General features: G+C 39.1%; 10 non-coding genes across 10 annotated transcripts; all 10 read right to left on the minus strand.

Moving 5' to 3' along the window:
• Nucleotides 1-1,982: 1,982 nt before the first annotated feature.
• Nucleotides 1,983-2,065, minus strand: TRNAL-CAG (transfer RNA leucine (anticodon CAG)). The gene has a single exon. It is a non-coding gene; the product is annotated as a tRNA-Leu (tRNA).
• A 1,928-nt stretch (nucleotides 2,066-3,993) lies between these two features.
• Nucleotides 3,994-4,076, minus strand: TRNAL-CAG (transfer RNA leucine (anticodon CAG)). Its single transcript has one exon. It is a non-coding gene; the product is annotated as a tRNA-Leu (tRNA).
• Nucleotides 4,077-5,660: 1,584 nt separating this feature from the next.
• TRNAL-CAA (transfer RNA leucine (anticodon CAA)) lies at nucleotides 5,661-5,743 on the minus strand. Its single transcript has one exon. It is a non-coding gene; the product is annotated as a tRNA-Leu (tRNA).
• A 754-nt stretch (nucleotides 5,744-6,497) lies between these two features.
• TRNAL-AAG (transfer RNA leucine (anticodon AAG)) lies at nucleotides 6,498-6,580 on the minus strand. The gene has a single exon. It is a non-coding gene; the product is annotated as a tRNA-Leu (tRNA).
• Nucleotides 6,581-7,310: 730 nt separating this feature from the next.
• On the minus strand, nucleotides 7,311-7,393 carry TRNAL-CAG (transfer RNA leucine (anticodon CAG)). The gene has a single exon. It is a non-coding gene; the product is annotated as a tRNA-Leu (tRNA).
• Nucleotides 7,394-10,056: 2,663 nt separating this feature from the next.
• TRNAL-AAG (transfer RNA leucine (anticodon AAG)) lies at nucleotides 10,057-10,139 on the minus strand. Its single transcript has one exon. It is a non-coding gene; the product is annotated as a tRNA-Leu (tRNA).
• A 751-nt stretch (nucleotides 10,140-10,890) lies between these two features.
• On the minus strand, nucleotides 10,891-10,973 carry TRNAL-CAG (transfer RNA leucine (anticodon CAG)). The gene has a single exon. It is a non-coding gene; the product is annotated as a tRNA-Leu (tRNA).
• A 754-nt stretch (nucleotides 10,974-11,727) lies between these two features.
• Nucleotides 11,728-11,810, minus strand: TRNAL-CAG (transfer RNA leucine (anticodon CAG)). Its single transcript has one exon. It is a non-coding gene; the product is annotated as a tRNA-Leu (tRNA).
• A 3,266-nt stretch (nucleotides 11,811-15,076) lies between these two features.
• On the minus strand, nucleotides 15,077-15,159 carry TRNAL-AAG (transfer RNA leucine (anticodon AAG)). Its single transcript has one exon. It is a non-coding gene; the product is annotated as a tRNA-Leu (tRNA).
• Nucleotides 15,160-15,913: 754 nt separating this feature from the next.
• On the minus strand, nucleotides 15,914-15,996 carry TRNAL-CAG (transfer RNA leucine (anticodon CAG)). Its single transcript has one exon. It is a non-coding gene; the product is annotated as a tRNA-Leu (tRNA).
• Between the last annotated feature and the right edge of the window lie 779 nt (nucleotides 15,997-16,775).

Below are 16,775 nucleotides of genomic sequence, written 5' to 3' on the forward strand. Positions count from 1 at the left end.
GTGCTGTAAAAAAGAGGTCCTGAAGAACCCTTGTTCTTGCTTTAACCTGAAAATACAGAAAAACTACCCTGGGAGGTACCCAGCAGTAGTTTAGTGGAGTTCCATTCTCTATAACATTCACTCAAGTAAGCAGAGGAATCGGTATTGTCTTACATAGTTACTTAAATATGAAATAGAAAATAGAAAGATTAGTACTGTTTCTTGTCCATTTCATCATGTAGTTATTGGTTTATGATTAACAGTGCTGTAAAAAAGAGGTCCTGAAGAACCCTTGTTCTTGCTTTAACCTGAAAATACAGAAAAACTACCCTGGGAGGTACCCAGCAGTAGTTTAGTGGAGTTCCATTCTCTATAACATTCACTCAAGTAAGCAGAGGAATCGGTATTGTCTTACATAGTTTACTTAAATATGAGTATTCAAAAGTGGGATTTAAATCCACGCCTTCACGAGAGACTGCTCGGTCATCCTATCCTACACAAATAAGAAAACTTTCAAGATTGGATGCCAAGCCAGTCATCTGAAGAGTCTAACATTTTGGGGCGTGTTTTGGCATAGTGGGTTTGTTCTTGCTTTAACCTGAAAATACAGAAAAACTACCCTGGGAGGTACCCAGCAGTAGTTTAGTGGAGTTCCATTCTCTATAACATTCACTCAAGTAAGCAGAGGAATCTGTATTGTCTTACATAGTTTACTTAAATATGAGTATTCAAAAGTGGGATTTAAATCCACGCCTTCACGAGAGACTGCTCGGTCATCCTATCCTACACAAATAAGAAAACTTTCAAGATTGGATGCCAAGCCAGTCAGCTGAAGAGTCTAACATTTTGGGGCGTGTTTTGGCATAGTGGGTTTTTTCATTAGCGCTGTCGGAATGACATTGCAGTGTGTTTAATAAAAGTTGTATTGTCAGAAGTGGGATTTGAACACACGCCTCCAGGGGAGACTGCGACCTGAACGCAGCGCCTTAGACCGCTCGGCCATCCTGACTTATAGAAAAGCCAAGCCTTTCAGATATGGAAGAAAAAACCGTCATGTTAAGGGTCCAGTTTTTGGGAATTTAAAATAGAAAGATTAGAACTGTTTCTTGTCCATTTCCATCATGTAGTTATTGGTTTATGATTAACAGTGCTGTAACAAAGAGTTCCTGAAGAACCCTTGTTCTTGCTTTAACCTGAAAATACAGAAAAACTACCCTGGGAGGTGCCCAGCAGTAGTTTAGTGGAGTTCCATTCTCTATAACATTCACTCAAGTAAGCAGAGGAATCTGTATTGTCTTACATAGTTACTTAAATATGAAATAGAAAATAGAAAGATTAGTACTGTTTCTTGTCCATTTCATCATGTAGTTATTGGTTTATGATTAACAGTGCTGTAAAAAAGAGGTCCTGAAGAACCCTTGTTCTTGCTTAACCTGAAAATACAGAAAAACTACCCTGGGAGGTACCCAGCAGTAGTTTAGTGGAGTTCCATTCTCTATAACATTCACTCAAGTAAGCAGAGGAATCTGTATTGTCTTACATAGTTACTTAAATATGAAATAGAAAATAGAAAGATTAGTACTGTTTCTTGTCCATTTCCATCATGTAGTTATTGGTTTATGATTAACAGTGCTGTAAAAAAGAGGTCCTGAAGAACCCTTGTTCTTGCTTTAACCTGAAAATACAGAAAAACTACCCTGGGAGGTACCCAGCAGTAGTTTAGTGGAGTTCCATTCTCTATAACATTCACTCAAGTAAGCAGAGGAATCGGTATTGTCTTACATAGTTTACTTAAATATGAGTATTCAAAAGTGGGATTTAAATCCACGCCTTCACGAGAGACTGCTCGGTCATCCTATCCTACACAAATAAGAAAACTTTCAAGATTGGATGCCAAGCCAGTCATCTGAAGAGTCTAACATTTTGGGGCGTGTTTTGGCATAGTGGGTTTTTTCACTAGCGCTGTCGGAATGACATTGCAGTGTGTTTAATAAAAGTTGTATTGTCAGAAGTGGGATTTGAACCCACGCCTCCAGGGGAGACTGCGACCTGAACGCAGCGCCTTAGACCGCTCGGCCATCCTGACTTATAGAAAAGCCAAGCCTTTCAGAAATGGAAGAAAAAACCGTCATGTTAAGGGTCCAGTTTTTGGGAATTTAAAATAGAAAGATTAGAACTGTTTCTTGTCCATTTCCATCATGTAGTTATTGGTTTATGATTAACAGTGCTGTAACAAAGAGGTCCTGAAGAACCCTTGTTCTTGCTTAACCTGAAAATACAGAAAAACTACCCTGGGAGGTACCCAGCAGTAGTTTAGTGGAGTTCCATTCTCTATAACATTCACTCAAGTAAGCAGAGGAATCTGTATTGTCTTACATAGTTACTTAAATATGAAATAGAAAATAGAAAGATTAGTACTGTTTCTTGTCCATTTCCATCATGTAGTTATTGGTTTATGATTAACAGTGCTGTAAAAAAGAGGTCCTGAAGAACCCTTGTTCTTGCTTTAACCTGAAAATACAGAAAAACTACCCTGGGAGGTACCCAGCAGTAGTTTAGTGGAGTTCCATTCTCTATAACATTCACTCAAGTAAGCAGAGGAATCGGTATTGTCTTACATAGTTTACTTAAATATGAGTATTCAAAAGTGGGATTTAAATCCACGCCTTCACGAGAGACTGCTCGGTCATCCTATCCTACACAAATAAGAAAACTTTCAAGATTGGATGCCAAGCCAGTCATCTGAAGAGTCTAACATTTTGGGGCGTGTTTTGGCATAGTGGGTTTGTTCTTGCTTTAACCTGAAAATACAGAAAAACTACCCTGGGAGGTACCCAGCAGTAGTTTAGTGGAGTTCCATTCTCTATAACATTCACTCAAGTAAGCAGAGGAATCGGTATTGTCTTACATAGTTTACTTAAATATGAGTATTCAAAAGTGGGATTTAAATCCACGCCTTCACGAGAGACTGCTCGGTCATCCTATCCTACACAAATAAGAAAACTTTCAAGATTGGATGCCAAGCCAGTCATCTGAAGAGTCTAACATTTTGGGGCGTGTTTTGGCATAGTGGGTTTTTTCACTAGCGCTGTCGGAATGACATTGCAGTGTGTTTAATAAAAGTTGTATTGTCAGAAGTGGGATTTGAACCCACGCCTCCAGGGGAGACTGCGACCTTAACGCAGCGCCTTAGACTGCTCGGCCATCCTGCCTTATAGAAAAGCCAAGCCTTTCAGATATGGAAGAAAAAACCGTCATGTTAAGGGTCCAGTTTTTGGGAATTTAAAATAGAAAGATTAGAACTGTTTCTTGTCCATTTCCATCATGTAGTTATTGGTTTATGATTAACAGTGCTGTAAAAAAGAGGTCCTGAAGAACCCTTGTTCTTGCTTTAACCTGAAAATACAGAAAAACTACCCTGGGAGGTACCCAGCAGTAGTTTAGTGGAGTTCCATTCTCTATAACATTCACTCAAGTAAGCAGAGGAATCGGTATTGTCTTACATAGTTTACTTAAATATGAGTATTCAAAAGTGGGATTTAAATCCACGCCTTCACGAGAGACTGCTCGGTCATCCTATCCTACACAAATAAGAAAACTTTCAAGATTGGATGCCAAGCCAGTCATCTGAAGAGTCTAACATTTTGGGGCGTGTTTTGGCATAGTGGGTTTGTTCTTGCTTTAACCTGAAAATACAGAAAAACTACCCTGGGAGGTACCCAGCAGTAGTTTAGTGGAGTTCCATTCTCTATAACATTCACTCAAGTAAGCAGAGGAATCGGTATTGTCTTACATAGTTTACTTAAATATGAGTATTCAAAAGTAGGATTTAAATCCACGCCTTCACGAGAGACTGCTCGGTCATCCTATCCTACACAAATAAGAAAACTTTCAAGATTGGATGCCAAGCCAATCATCTGAAGAGTCTAACATTTTGGGGCATGTTTTGGCATAGCGGGTTTTTTCACTAGCGCTGTCGGAATGACATTGCAGTGTGTTTAAGAAAAGTTGTATTGTCAGAAGTGGGATTTGAACCCACGCCTCCAGGGGAGACTGCGACCTGAACGCAGCGCCTTAGACCGCTCGGCCATCCTGACTTATAGAAAAGCCAAGCCTTTCAGAAATGGAAGAAAAAACCGTCATGTTAAGGGTCCAGTTTTTGGGAATTTAAAATAGAAAGATTAGAACTGTTTCTTGTCCATTTCCATCATGTAGTTATTGGTTTATGATTAACAGTGCTGTAACAAAGAGGTCCTGAAGAACCCTTGTTCTTGCTTTAACCTGAAAATACAGAAAAACTACCCTGGGAGGTACCCAGCAGTAGTTTAGTGGAGTTCCATTCTCTATAACATTCACTCAAGTAAGCAGAGGAATCTGTATTGTCTTACATAGTTACTTAAATATGAAATAGAAAATAGAAAGATTAGTACTGTTTCTTGTCCATTTCCATCATGTAGTTATTGGTTTATGATTAATGCTGTAAAAAAGAGGTCCTGAAGAACCCTTGTTCTTGCTTTAACCTGAAAATACAGAAAAACTACCCTGGGAGGTACCCAGCAGTAGTTTAGTGGAGTCCCATTCTCTATAACATTCACTCAAGTAAGCAGAGGAATCGGTATTGTCTTACATAGTTTACTTAAATATGAGTATTCAAAAGTGGGATTTAAATCCACGCCTTCACGAGAGACTGCTCGGTCATCCTATCCTACACAAATAAGAAAACTTTCAAGATTGGATGCCAAGCCAGTCATCTGAAGAGTCTAACATTTTGGGGCGTGTTTTGGCATAGTGGGTTTTTTCACTAGCGCTGTCGGAATGACATTGCAGTGTGTTTAAGAAAAGTTGTATTGTCAGAAGTGGGATTTGAACCCACGCCTCCAGGGGAGACTGCGACCTGATCGCAGCACCTTAGACCGCTCGGCCATCCTGACTTATAGAAAAGCCAAGCCTTTCAGAAATGGAAGAAAAAACCGTCATGTTAAGGGTCCAGTTTTTGGGAATTTAAAATAGAAAGATTAGAACTGTTTCTTGTCCATTTCCATCATGTAGTTATTGGTTTATGATTAACAGTGCTGTAACAAAGAGGTCCTGAAGAACCCTTGTTCTTGCTTTAACCTGAAAATACAGAAAAACTACCCTGGGAGGTACCCAGCAGTAGTTTAGTGGAGTTCCATTCTCTATAACATTCACTCAAGTAAGCAGAGGAATCTGTATTGTCTTACATAGTTACTTAAATATGAAATAGAAAATAGAAAGATTAGTACTGTTTCTTGCCATTTCCATCATGTAGTTATTGGTTTATGATTAATGCTGTAAAAAAGAGATCCTGAAGAACCCTTGTTCTTGCTTTAACCTGAAAATACAGAAAAACTACCCTGGGAGGTACCCAGCAGTAGTTTAGTGGAGTTCCATTCTCTATAACATTCACTCAAGTAAGCAGAGGAATCGGTATTGTCTTACATAGTTTACTTAAATATGAGTATTCAAAAGTGGGATTTAAATCCACGCCTTCACGAGAGACTGCTCGGTCATCCTATCCTACACAAATAAGAAAACTTTCAAGATTGGATGCCAAGCCAGTCATCTGAAGAGTCTAACATTTTGGGGCGTGTTTTGGCATAGTGGGTTTTTTCACTAGCGCTGTCGGAATGACATTGCAGTGTGTTTAATAAAAGTTGTATTGTCAGAAGTGGGATTTGAACCCACGCCTCCGGGGGAGACTGCGACTTGAACTCAGCGCCTTAAACCTCTCGGCCATCCTGACTTATAGAAAAGCCACGCCTTTCAGAAATGGAAGAAAAAAACGTCATGTTAAGGGTCCAGTTTTTGGGAATTTAAAATAGAAAGATTAGAACTGTTTCTTGTCCATTTCCATCATGTAGTTATTGGTTTATGATTAACAGTGCTGTAACAAAGAGGTCCTGAAGAACCCTTGTTCTTGCTTTAACCTGAAAATACAGAAAAACTACCCTGGGAGGTACCCAGCAGTAGTTTAGTGGAGTTCCATTCTCTATAACATTCACTCAAGTAAGCAGAGGAATCTGTATTGTCTTACATAGTTACTTAAATATGAAATAGAAAATAGAAAGATTAGTACTGTTTCTTGTCCATTTCCATCATGTAGTTATTGGTTTATGATTAACAGTGCTGTAAAAAAGAGGTCCTGAAGAACCCTTGTTCTTGCTTTAACCTGAAAATACAGAAAAACTACCCTGGGAGGTACCCAGCAGTAGTTTAGTGGAGTCCCATTCTCTATAACATTCACTCAAGTAAGCAGAGGAATCGGTATTGTCTTACATAGTTTACTTAAATATGAGTATTCAAAAGTGGGATTTAAATCCACGCCTTCACGAGAGACTGCTCGGTCATCCTATCCTACACAAATAAGAAAACTTTCAAGATTGGATGCCAAGCCAGTCATCTGAAGAGTCTAACATTTTGGGGCGTGTTTTGGCATAGTGGGTTTTTTCACTAGCGCTGTCGGAATGACATTGCAGTGTGTTTAAGAAAAGTTGTATTGTCAGAAGTGGGATTTGAACCCACGCCTCCAGGGGAGACTGCGACCTTAACGCAGCGCATTAGACCACTCGGCCATCCTGACTTATAGAAAAGCCAAGCCTTTCAGATATGGAAGAAAAAACCGTCATGTTAAGGGTCCAGTTTTTGGGAATTTAAAATAGAAAGATTAGAACTGTTTCTTGTCCATTTCCATCATGTAGTTATTGGTTTATGATTAACAGTGCTGTAACAAAGAGGTCCTGAAGAACCCTTGTTCTTGCTTTAACCTGAAAATACAGAAAAACTACCCTGGGAGGTACCCAGCAGTAGTTTAGTGGAGTTCCATTCTCTATAACATTCACTCAAGTAAGCAGAGGAATCTGTATTGTCTTACATAGTTACTTAAATATGAAATAGAAAATAGAAAGATTAGTACTGTTTCTTGTCCATTTCCATCATGTAGTTATTGGTTTATGATTAATGCTGTAAAAAAGAGGTCCTGAAGAACCCTTGTTCTTGCTTTAACCTGAAAATACAGAAAAACTACCCTGGGAGGTACCCAGCAGTAGTTTAGTGGAGTTCCATTCTCTATAACATTCACTCAAGTAAGCAGAGGAATCGGTATTGTCTTACATAGTTTACTTAAATATGAGTATTCAAAAGTGGGATTTAAATCCACGCCTTCACGAGAGACTGCTCGGTCATCCTATCCTACACAAATAAGAAAACTTTCAAGATTGGATGCCAAGCCAGTCATCTGAAGAGTCTAACATTTTGGGGCGTGTTTTGGCATAGTGGGTTTTTTCACTAGCGCTGTTTAATAAAAGTTGTATTGTCAGAAGTGGGATTTGAACCCACGCCTCCAGGGGAGACTGCGACCTGAACGCAGCGCCTTAGACCGCTCGGCCATCCTGACTTATAGAAAAGTCAAGCCTTTCAGAAATGGAAGAAAAAACCGTCATGTTAAGGGTCCAGTTTTTGGGAATTTAAAATAGAAAGATTAGAACTGTTTCTTGTCCATTTCCATCATGTAGTTATTGGTTTATGATTAACAGTGCTGTAACAAAGAGGTCCTGAAGAACCCTTGTTCTTGTTTTAACCTGAAAATACAGAAAAACTACCCTGGGAGGTACCCAGCAGTAGTTTAGTGGAGTTCCATTCTCTATAACATTCACTCAAGTAAGCAGAGGAATCTGTATTGTCTTACATAGTTACTTAAATATGAAATAGAAAATAGAAAGATTAGTACTGTTTCTTTTCCATTTCCATCATGTAGTTATTGGTTTATGATTAACAGTGCTATAAAAAAGAGGTCCTGAAGAACCCTTGTTCTTGCTTTAACCTGAAAATACAGAAAAACTACCCTGGGAGGTACCCAGCAGTAGTTTAGTGGAGTTCCATTCTCTATAACATTCACTCAAGTAAGCAGAGGAATCTGTATTGTCTTACATAGTTACTTAAATATGAAATAGAAAATAGAAAGATTAGTACTGTTTCTTGTCCATTTCCATCATGTAGTTATTGGTTTATGATTAATGCTGTAAAAAAGAGGTCCTGAAGAACCCTTGTTCTTGCTTTAACCTGAAAATACAGAAAAACTACCCTGGGAGGTACCCAGCAGTAGTTTAGTGGAGTCCCATTCTCTATAACATTCACTCAAGTAAGCAGAGGAATCGGTATTGTCTTACATAGTTTACTTAAATATGAGTATTCAAAAGTGGGATTTAAATCCACGCCTTCACGAGAGACTGCTCGGTCATCTTATCCTACACAAATAAGAAAACTTTCAAGATTGGATGCCAAGCCAGTCATCTGAAGAGTCTAACATTTTGGGGCGTGTTTTGGCATAGTGGGTTTTTTCACTAGCGCTGTCGGAATGACATTGCAGTGTGTTTAAGAAAAGTTGTATTGTCAGAAGTGGGATTTGAACCCACGCCTCCAGGGGAGACTGCGACCTGATCGCAGCACCTTAGACCGCTCGGCCATCCTGACTTATAGAAAAGCCAAGCCTTTCAGAAATGGAAGAAAAAACCGTCATGTTAAGGGTCCAGTTTTTGGGAATTTAAAATAGAAAGATTAGAACTGTTTCTTGTCCATTTCCATCATGTAGTTATTGGTTTATGATTAACAGTGCTGTAACAAAGAGGTCCTGAAGAACCCTTGTTCTTGCTTTAACCTGAAAATACAGAAAAACTACCCTGGGAGGTACCCAGCAGTAGTTTAGTGGAGTTCCATTCTCTATAACATTCACTCAAGTAAGCAGAGGAATCTGTATTGTCTTACATAGTTACTTAAATATGAAATAGAAAATAGAAAGATTAGTACTGTTTCTTGCCATTTCCATCATGTAGTTATTGGTTTATGATTAATGCTGTAAAAAAGAGATCCTGAAGAACCCTTGTTCTTGCTTTAACCTGAAAATACAGAAAAACTACCCTGGGAGGTACCCAGCAGTAGTTTAGTGGAGTTCCATTCTCTATAACATTCACTCAAGTAAGCAGAGGAATCGGTATTGTCTTACATAGTTTACTTAAATATGAGTATTCAAAAGTGGGATTTAAATCCACGCCTTCACGAGAGACTGCTCGGTCATCCTATCCTACACAAATAAGAAAACTTTCAAGATTGGATGCCAAGCCAGTCATCTGAAGAGTCTAACATTTTGGGGCGTGTTTTGGCATAGTGGGTTTTTTCACTAGCGCTGTCGGAATGACATTGCAGTGTGTTTAATAAAAGTTGTATTGTCAGAAGTGGGATTTGAACCCACGCCTCCGGGGGAGACTGCGACCTGAACTCAGCGCCTTAAACCTCTCGGCCATCCTGACTTATAGAAAAGCCACGCCTTTCAGAAATGGAAGAAAAAAACGTCATGTTAAGGGTCCAGTTTTTGGGAATTTAAAATAGAAAGATTAGAACTGTTTCTTGTCCATTTCCATCATGTAGTTATTGGTTTATGATTAACAGTGCTGTAACAAAGAGGTCCTGAAGAACCCTTGTTCTTGCTTTAACCTGAAAATACAGAAAAACTACCCTGGGAGGTACCCAGCAGTAGTTTAGTGGAGTTCCATTCTCTATAACATTCACTCAAGTAAGCAGAGGAATCTGTATTGTCTTACATAGTTACTTAAATATGAAATAGAAAATAGAAAGATTAGTACTGTTTCTTGTCCATTTCCATCATGTAGTTATTGGTTTATGATTAACAGTGCTGTAAAAGAGAGGTCCTGAAGAACCCTTGTTCTTGCTTTAACCTGAAAATACAGAAAAACTACCCTGGGAGGTACCCAGCAGTAGTTTAGTGGAGTCCCATTCTCTATAACATTCACTCAAGTAAGCAGAGGAATCGGTATTGTCTTACATAGTTTACTTAAATATGAGTATTCAAAAGTGGGATTTAAATCCACGCCTTCACGAGAGACTGCTCGGTCATCCTATCCTACACAAATAAGAAAACTTTCAAGATTGGATGCCAAGCCAGTCATCTGAAGAGTCTAACATTTTGGGGCGTGTTTTGGCATAGTGGGTTTTTTCACTAGCGCTGTCGGAATGACATTGCAGTGTGTTTAAGAAAAGTTGTATTGTCAGAAGTGGGATTTGAACCCACGCCTCCAGGGGAGACTGCGACCTTAACGCAGCGCATTAGACCACTCGGCCATCCTGACTTATAGAAAAGCCAAGCCTTTCAGATATGGAAGAAAAAACCGTCATGTTAAGGGTCCAGTTTTTGGGAATTTAAAATAGAAAGATTAGAACTGTTTCTTGTCCATTTCCATCATGTAGTTATTGGTTTATGATTAACAGTGCTGTAACAAAGAGGTCCTGAAGAACCCTTGTTCTTGATTTAACCTGAAAATACAGAAAAACTACCCTGGGAGGTACCCAGCAGTAGTTTAGTGGAGTTCCATTCTCTATAACATTCACTCAAGTAAGCAGAGGAATCTGTATTGTCTTACATAGTTACTTAAATATGAAATAGAAAATAGAAAGATTAGTACTGTTTCTTGTCCATTTCCATCATGTAGTTATTGGTTTATGATTAATGCTGTAAAAAAGAGGTCCTGAAGAACCCTTGTTCTTGCTTTAACCTGAAAATACAGAAAAACTACCCTGGGAGGTACCCAGCAGTAGTTTAGTGGAGTTCCATTCTCTATAACATTCACTCAAGTAAGCAGAGGAATCGGTATTGTCTTACATAGTTTACTTAAATATGAGTATTCAAAAGTGGGATTTAAATCCACGCCTTCACGAGAGACTGCTCGGTCATCCTATCCTACACAAATAAGAAAACTTTCAAGATTGGATGCCAAGCCAGTCATCTGAAGAGTCTAACATTTTGGGGTGTGTTTTGGCATAGTGGGTTTTTTCACTAGCGCTGTCGGAATGACATTGCAGTGTGTTTAATATAAGTTGTATTGTCAGAAGTGGGATTTGAACCCACGCCTCCAGGGGAGACTGCGACCTGAACGCAGCGCCTTAGACCGCTCGGCCATCCTGACTTATAGAAAAGTCAAGCCTTTCAGAAATGGAAGAAAAAACCGTCATGTTAAGGGTCCAGTTTTTGGGAATTTAAAATAGAAAGATTAGAACTGTTTCTTGTCCATTTCCATCATGTAGTTATTGGTTTATGATTAACAGTGCTGTAACAAAGAGGTCCTGAAGAACCCTTGTTCTTGTTTTAACCTGAAAATACAGAAAAACTACCCTGGGAGGTACCCAGCAGTAGTTTAGTGGAGTTCCATTCTCTATAACATTCACTCAAGTAAGCAGAGGAATCTGTATTGTCTTACATAGTTACTTAAATATGAAATAGAAAATAGAAAGATTAGTACTGTTTCTTTTCCATTTCCATCATGTAGTTATTGGTTTATGATTAACAGTGCTATAAAAAAGAGGTCCTGAAGAACCCTTGTTCTTGCTTTAACCTGAAAATACAGAAAAACTACCCTGGGAGGTACCCAGCAGTAGTTTAGTGGAGTTCCATTCTCTATAACATTCACTCAAGTAAGCAGAGGAATCGGTATTGTCTTACATAGTTTACTTAAATATGAGTATTCAAAAGTGGGATTTAAATCCACGCCTTCACGAGAGACTGCTCGGTCATCCTATCCTACACAAATAAGAAAACTTTCAAGATTGGATGCCAAGCCAGTCATCTGAAGAGTCTAACATTTTGGGGCGTGTTTTGGCATAGTGGGTTTTTTCACTAGCGCTGTCGGAATGACATTGCAGTGTGTTTAATAAAAGTTGTATTGTCAGAAGTGGGATTTGAACCCACGCCTCCAGGGGAGACTGCGACCTGAACGCAGCGCCTTAGACCTCTCGGCCATCCTGACTTATAGAAAAGCCACGCCTTTCAGAAATGGAAGAAAAAAACGTCATGTTAAGGGTCCAGTTTTTGGGAATTTAAAATAGAAAGATTAGAACTGTTTCTTGTCCATTTCCATCATGTAGTTATTGGTTTATGATTAACAGTGCTGTAACAAAGAGGTCCTGAAGAACCCTTGTTCTTGCTTTAACCTGAAAATACAGAAAAACTACCCTGGGAGGTACCCAGCAGTAGTTTAGTGGAGTTCCATTCTCTATAACATTCACTCAAGTAAGCAGAGGAATCTGTATTGTCTTACATAGTTACTTAAATATGAAATAGAAAATAGAAAGATTAGTACTGTTTCTTGTCCATTTCCATCATGTAGTTATTGGTTTATGATTAACAGTGCTATAAAAAAGAGGTCCTGAAGAACCCTTGTTCTTGCTTTAACCTGAAAATACAGAAAAACTACCCTGGGAGGTACCCAGCAGTAGTTTAGTGGAGTTCCATTCTCTATAACATTCACTCAAGTAAGCAGAGGAATCGGTATTGTCTTACATAGTTACTTAAATATGAAATAGAAAATAGAAAGATTAGTACTGTTTCTTGTCCATTTCCATCATGTAGTTATTGGTTTATGATTAACAGTGCTATAAAAAAGAGGTCCTGAAGAACCCTTGTTCTTGCTTTAACCTGAAAATACAGAAAAACTACCCTGGGAGGTACCCAGCAGTAGTTTAGTGGAGTTCCATTCTCTATAACATTCACTCAAGTAAGCAGAGGAATCGGTATTGTCTTACATAGTTTACTTAAATATGAGTATTCAAAAGTGGGATTTAAATCCACGCCTTCACGAGAGACTGCTCGGTCATCCTATCCTACACAAATAAGAAAACTTTCAAGATTGGATGCCAAGCCAGTCATCTGAAGAGTCTAACATTTTGGGGCGTGTTTTGGCATAGTGGGTTTTTTCACTAGCGCTGTCGGAATGACATTGCAGTGTGTTTAATAAAAGTTGTATTGTCAGAACTGGGATTTGAACCCACGCCTCCAGGGGAGACTGTGACCTTAACGCAGCGCCTTAGACCGCTCGGCCATCCTGACTTATAGAAAAGCCAAGCCTTTCAGAAATGGAAGAAAAAACCGTCATGTTAAGGGTCCAGTTTTTGGGAATTTAAAATAGAACGATTAGAACTGTTTCTTGTCCATTTCCATCATGTAGTTATTGGTTTATGATTAACAGTGCTGTAACAAAGAGGTCCTGAAGAACCCTTGTTCTTGCTTTAACCTGAAAATACAGAAAAACTACCCTGGGAGGTACCCAGCAGTAGTTTAGTGGAGTTCCATTCTCTATAACATTCACTCAAGTAAGCAGAGGAATCTGTATTGTCTTACATAGTTACTTAAATATGAAATAGAAAATAGAAAGATTAGTACTGTTTCTTGTCCATTTCCATCATGTAGTTATTGGTTTATGATTAACAGTGCTGTAACAAAGAGGTCCTGAAGAACCCTTGTTCTTGCTTTAACCTGAAAATACAGAAAAACTACCCTGGGAGGTACCCAGCAGTAGTTTAGTGGAGTTCCATTCTCTATAACATTCACTCAAGTAAGCAGAGGAATCGGTATTGTCTTACATAGTTTACTTAAATATGAGTATTCAAAAGTGGGATTTAAATCCACACCTTCACGAGAGACTGCTCGGTCATCCTATCCTACACAAATAAGAAAACTTTCAAGATTGAATGCCAAAGCCAGTCATCTGAAGAGTCTAACATTTTGGGGCGTGTTTTGGCATAGTGGGTTTTTTCACTAGCGCTGTCGGAATGACATTGCAGTGTGTTTAATAAAAGTTGTATTGTCAGAAGTGGGATTTGAACCCACGCCTCCAGGGGAGACTGTGACCTTAACGCAGCACCTTAGACCGCTCGGCCATCCTGACTTATAGAAAAGCCAAGCCTTTCAGATATGGAAGAAAAAACCGTCATGTTAAGGGTCCAGTTTTTGGGAATTTAAAATAGAAAGATTAGAACTGTTTCTTGTCCATTTCCATCATGTAGTTATTGGTTTATGATTAACAGTGCTGTAACAAAGAGGTCCTGAAGAACCCTTGTTCTTGCTTTAACCTGAAAATACAGAAAAACTACCCTGGGAGGTACCCAGCAGTAGTTTAGTGGAGTTCCATTCTCTATAACATTCACTCAAGTAAGCAGAGGAATCTGTATTGTCTTACATAGTTACTTAAATATGAAATAGAAAATAGAAAGATTAGTACTGTTTCTTGTCCATTTCCATCATGTAGTTATTGGTTTATGATTAACAGTGCTATAAAAAAGAGGTCCTGAAGAACCCTTGTTCTTGCTTTAACCTGAAAATACAGAAAAACTACCCTGGGAGGTACCCAGCAGTAGTTTAGTGGAGTTCCATTCTCTATAACATTCACTCAAGTAAGCAGAGGAATCGGTATTGTCTTACATAGTTTACTTAAATATGAGTATTCAAAAGTGGGATTTAAATCCACGCCTTCACGAGAGACTGCTCGGTCATCCTATCCTACACAAATAAGAAAACTTTCAAGATTGGATGCCAAGCCAGTCATCTGAAGAGTCTAACATTTTGGGGCGTGTTTTGGCATAGTGGGTTTTTTCACTAGCGCTGTCGGAATGACATTGCAGTGTGTTTAATAAAAGTTGTATTGTCAGAACTGGGATTTGAACCCACGCCTCCAGGGGAGACTGCGACCTTAACGCAGCGCCTTAGACCGCTCGGCCATCCTGACTTATAGAAAAGCCAAGCCTTTCAGATATGGAAGAAAAAACCGTCATGTTAAGGGTCCAGTTTTTGGGAATTTAATATAGAAAGATTAGAACTGTTTCTTGTCCATTTCCATCATGTAGTTATTGGTTTATGATTAACAGTGCTGTAACAAAGAGGTCCTGAAGAACCCTTGTTCTTGCTTTAACCTGAAAATACAGAAAAACTACCCTGGGAGGTACCCAGCAGTAGTTTAGTGGAGTTCCATTCTCTATAACATTCACTCAAGTAAGCAGAGGAATCGGTATTGTCTTACATAGTTTACTTAAATATGAGTATTCAAAAGTAGGATTTAAATCCACGCCTTCACGAGAGACTGCTCGGTCATCCTATCCTACACAAATAAGAAAACTTTCAAGATTGGATGCCAAGCCAGTCATCTGAAGAGTCTAACATTTTGGGGCATGTTTTGGCATAGTGGGTTTTTTCACTAGCGCTGTCGGAATGACATTGCAGTGTGTTTAAGAAAAGTTGTATTGTCAGAAGTGGGATTTGAACCCACGCCTCCAGGGGAGACTGCGACCTTAACGCAGCGCCTTAGACCGCTCGGCCATCCTGACTTATAGAAAAGCCAAGCCTTTCAGATATGGAAGAAAAAACCGTCATGTTAAGGGTCCAGTTTTTGGGAATTTAATATAGAAAGATTAGAACTGTTTCTTGTCCATTTCCATCATGTAGTTATTGGTTTATGATTAACAGTGCTGTAACAAAGAGGTCCTGAAGAACCCTTGTTCTTGCTTTAACCTGAAAATACAGAAAAACTACCCTGGGAGGTACCCAGCAGTAGTTTAGTAGAGTTCCATTCTCTATAACATTCACTCAAGTAAGCAGAGGAATCTGTATTGTCTTACATAGTTACTTAAATATGAAATAGAAAATAGAAAGATTAGTACTGTTTCTTGTCCATTTCCATCATGTAGTTATTGTTTTATGATTAACAGTGCTGTAAAAAAGAGGTCCTGAAGAACCCTTGTTCTTGCTTTAACCTGAAAATACAGAAAAACTACCCTGGGAGGTACCCAGCAGTAGTTTAGTGGAGTTCCATTCTCTATAACATTCACTCAAGTAAGCAGAGGAATCGGTATTGTCTTACATAGTTTACTTAAATATGAGTATTCAAAAGTAGGATTTAAATCCACGCCTTCACGAGAGACTGCTCGGTCATCCTATCCTACACAAATAAGAAAACTTTCAAGATTGGATGCCAAGCCAGTCATCTGAAGAGTCTAACATTTTGGGGCATGTTTTGGCATAGTGGGTTTTTTCACTAGCGCTGTCGGAATGACATTGCAGTGTGTTTAATAAAAGTTGTATTGTCAGAAGTGGGATTTGAACCCACGCCTCCAGGGGAGACTGCGACCTGAACGCAGCGCCTTAGACCACTCGGCCATCCTGACTTATAGAAAAGCCAAGCCTTTCAGAAATGGAAGAAAAAACCGTCATGTTAAGGGTGCAGTTTTTGGGAATTTAAAATAGAAAGATTAGAACTGTTTCTTGTCCATTTCCATCATGTAGTTATTGGTTTATGATTAACAGTGCTGTAACAAAGAAGTCCTGAAGAACCCTTGTTCTTGCTTTAACCTGAAAATACAGAAAAACTACCCTGGGAGGTACCCAGCAGTAGTTTAGTGGAGTTCCATTCTCTATAACATTCACTCAAGTAAGCAGAGGAATCGGTATTGTCTTACATAGTTTACTTAAATATGAGTATTCAAAAGTGGGATTTAAATCCACGCCTTCACGAGAGACTGCTCGGTCATCCTATCCTACACAAATAAGAAAACTTTCAAGATTGAATGCCAAAGCCAGTCATCTGAAGAGTCTAACATTTTGGGGCGTGTTTTGGCATAGTGGGTTTTTTCACTAGCGCTGTCGGAATGACATTGCAGTGTGTTTAAGAAAAGTTGTATTGTCAGAAGTGGGATTTGAACCCACGCCTCCAGGGGAGACTGTGACCTTAACGCAGCACCTTAGACCGCTCGGCCATCCTGACTTATAGAAAAGCCAAGCCTTTCAGATATGGAAGAAAAAACCGTCATGTTAAGGGTCCAGTTTTTGGGAATTTAAAATAGAAAGATTAGAACTGTTTCTTGTCCATTTCCATCATGTAGTTATTGGTTTATGATTAACAGTGCTGTAACAAAGAGGTCCTGAAGAACCCTTGTTCTTGCTTTAA

Source organism: Rhinoderma darwinii, chromosome 3 (genome assembly GCF_050947455.1).
Source record: "Rhinoderma darwinii isolate aRhiDar2 chromosome 3, aRhiDar2.hap1, whole genome shotgun sequence".
Classification (NCBI taxonomy): domain Eukaryota; kingdom Metazoa; phylum Chordata; class Amphibia; order Anura; family Rhinodermatidae; genus Rhinoderma; species Rhinoderma darwinii.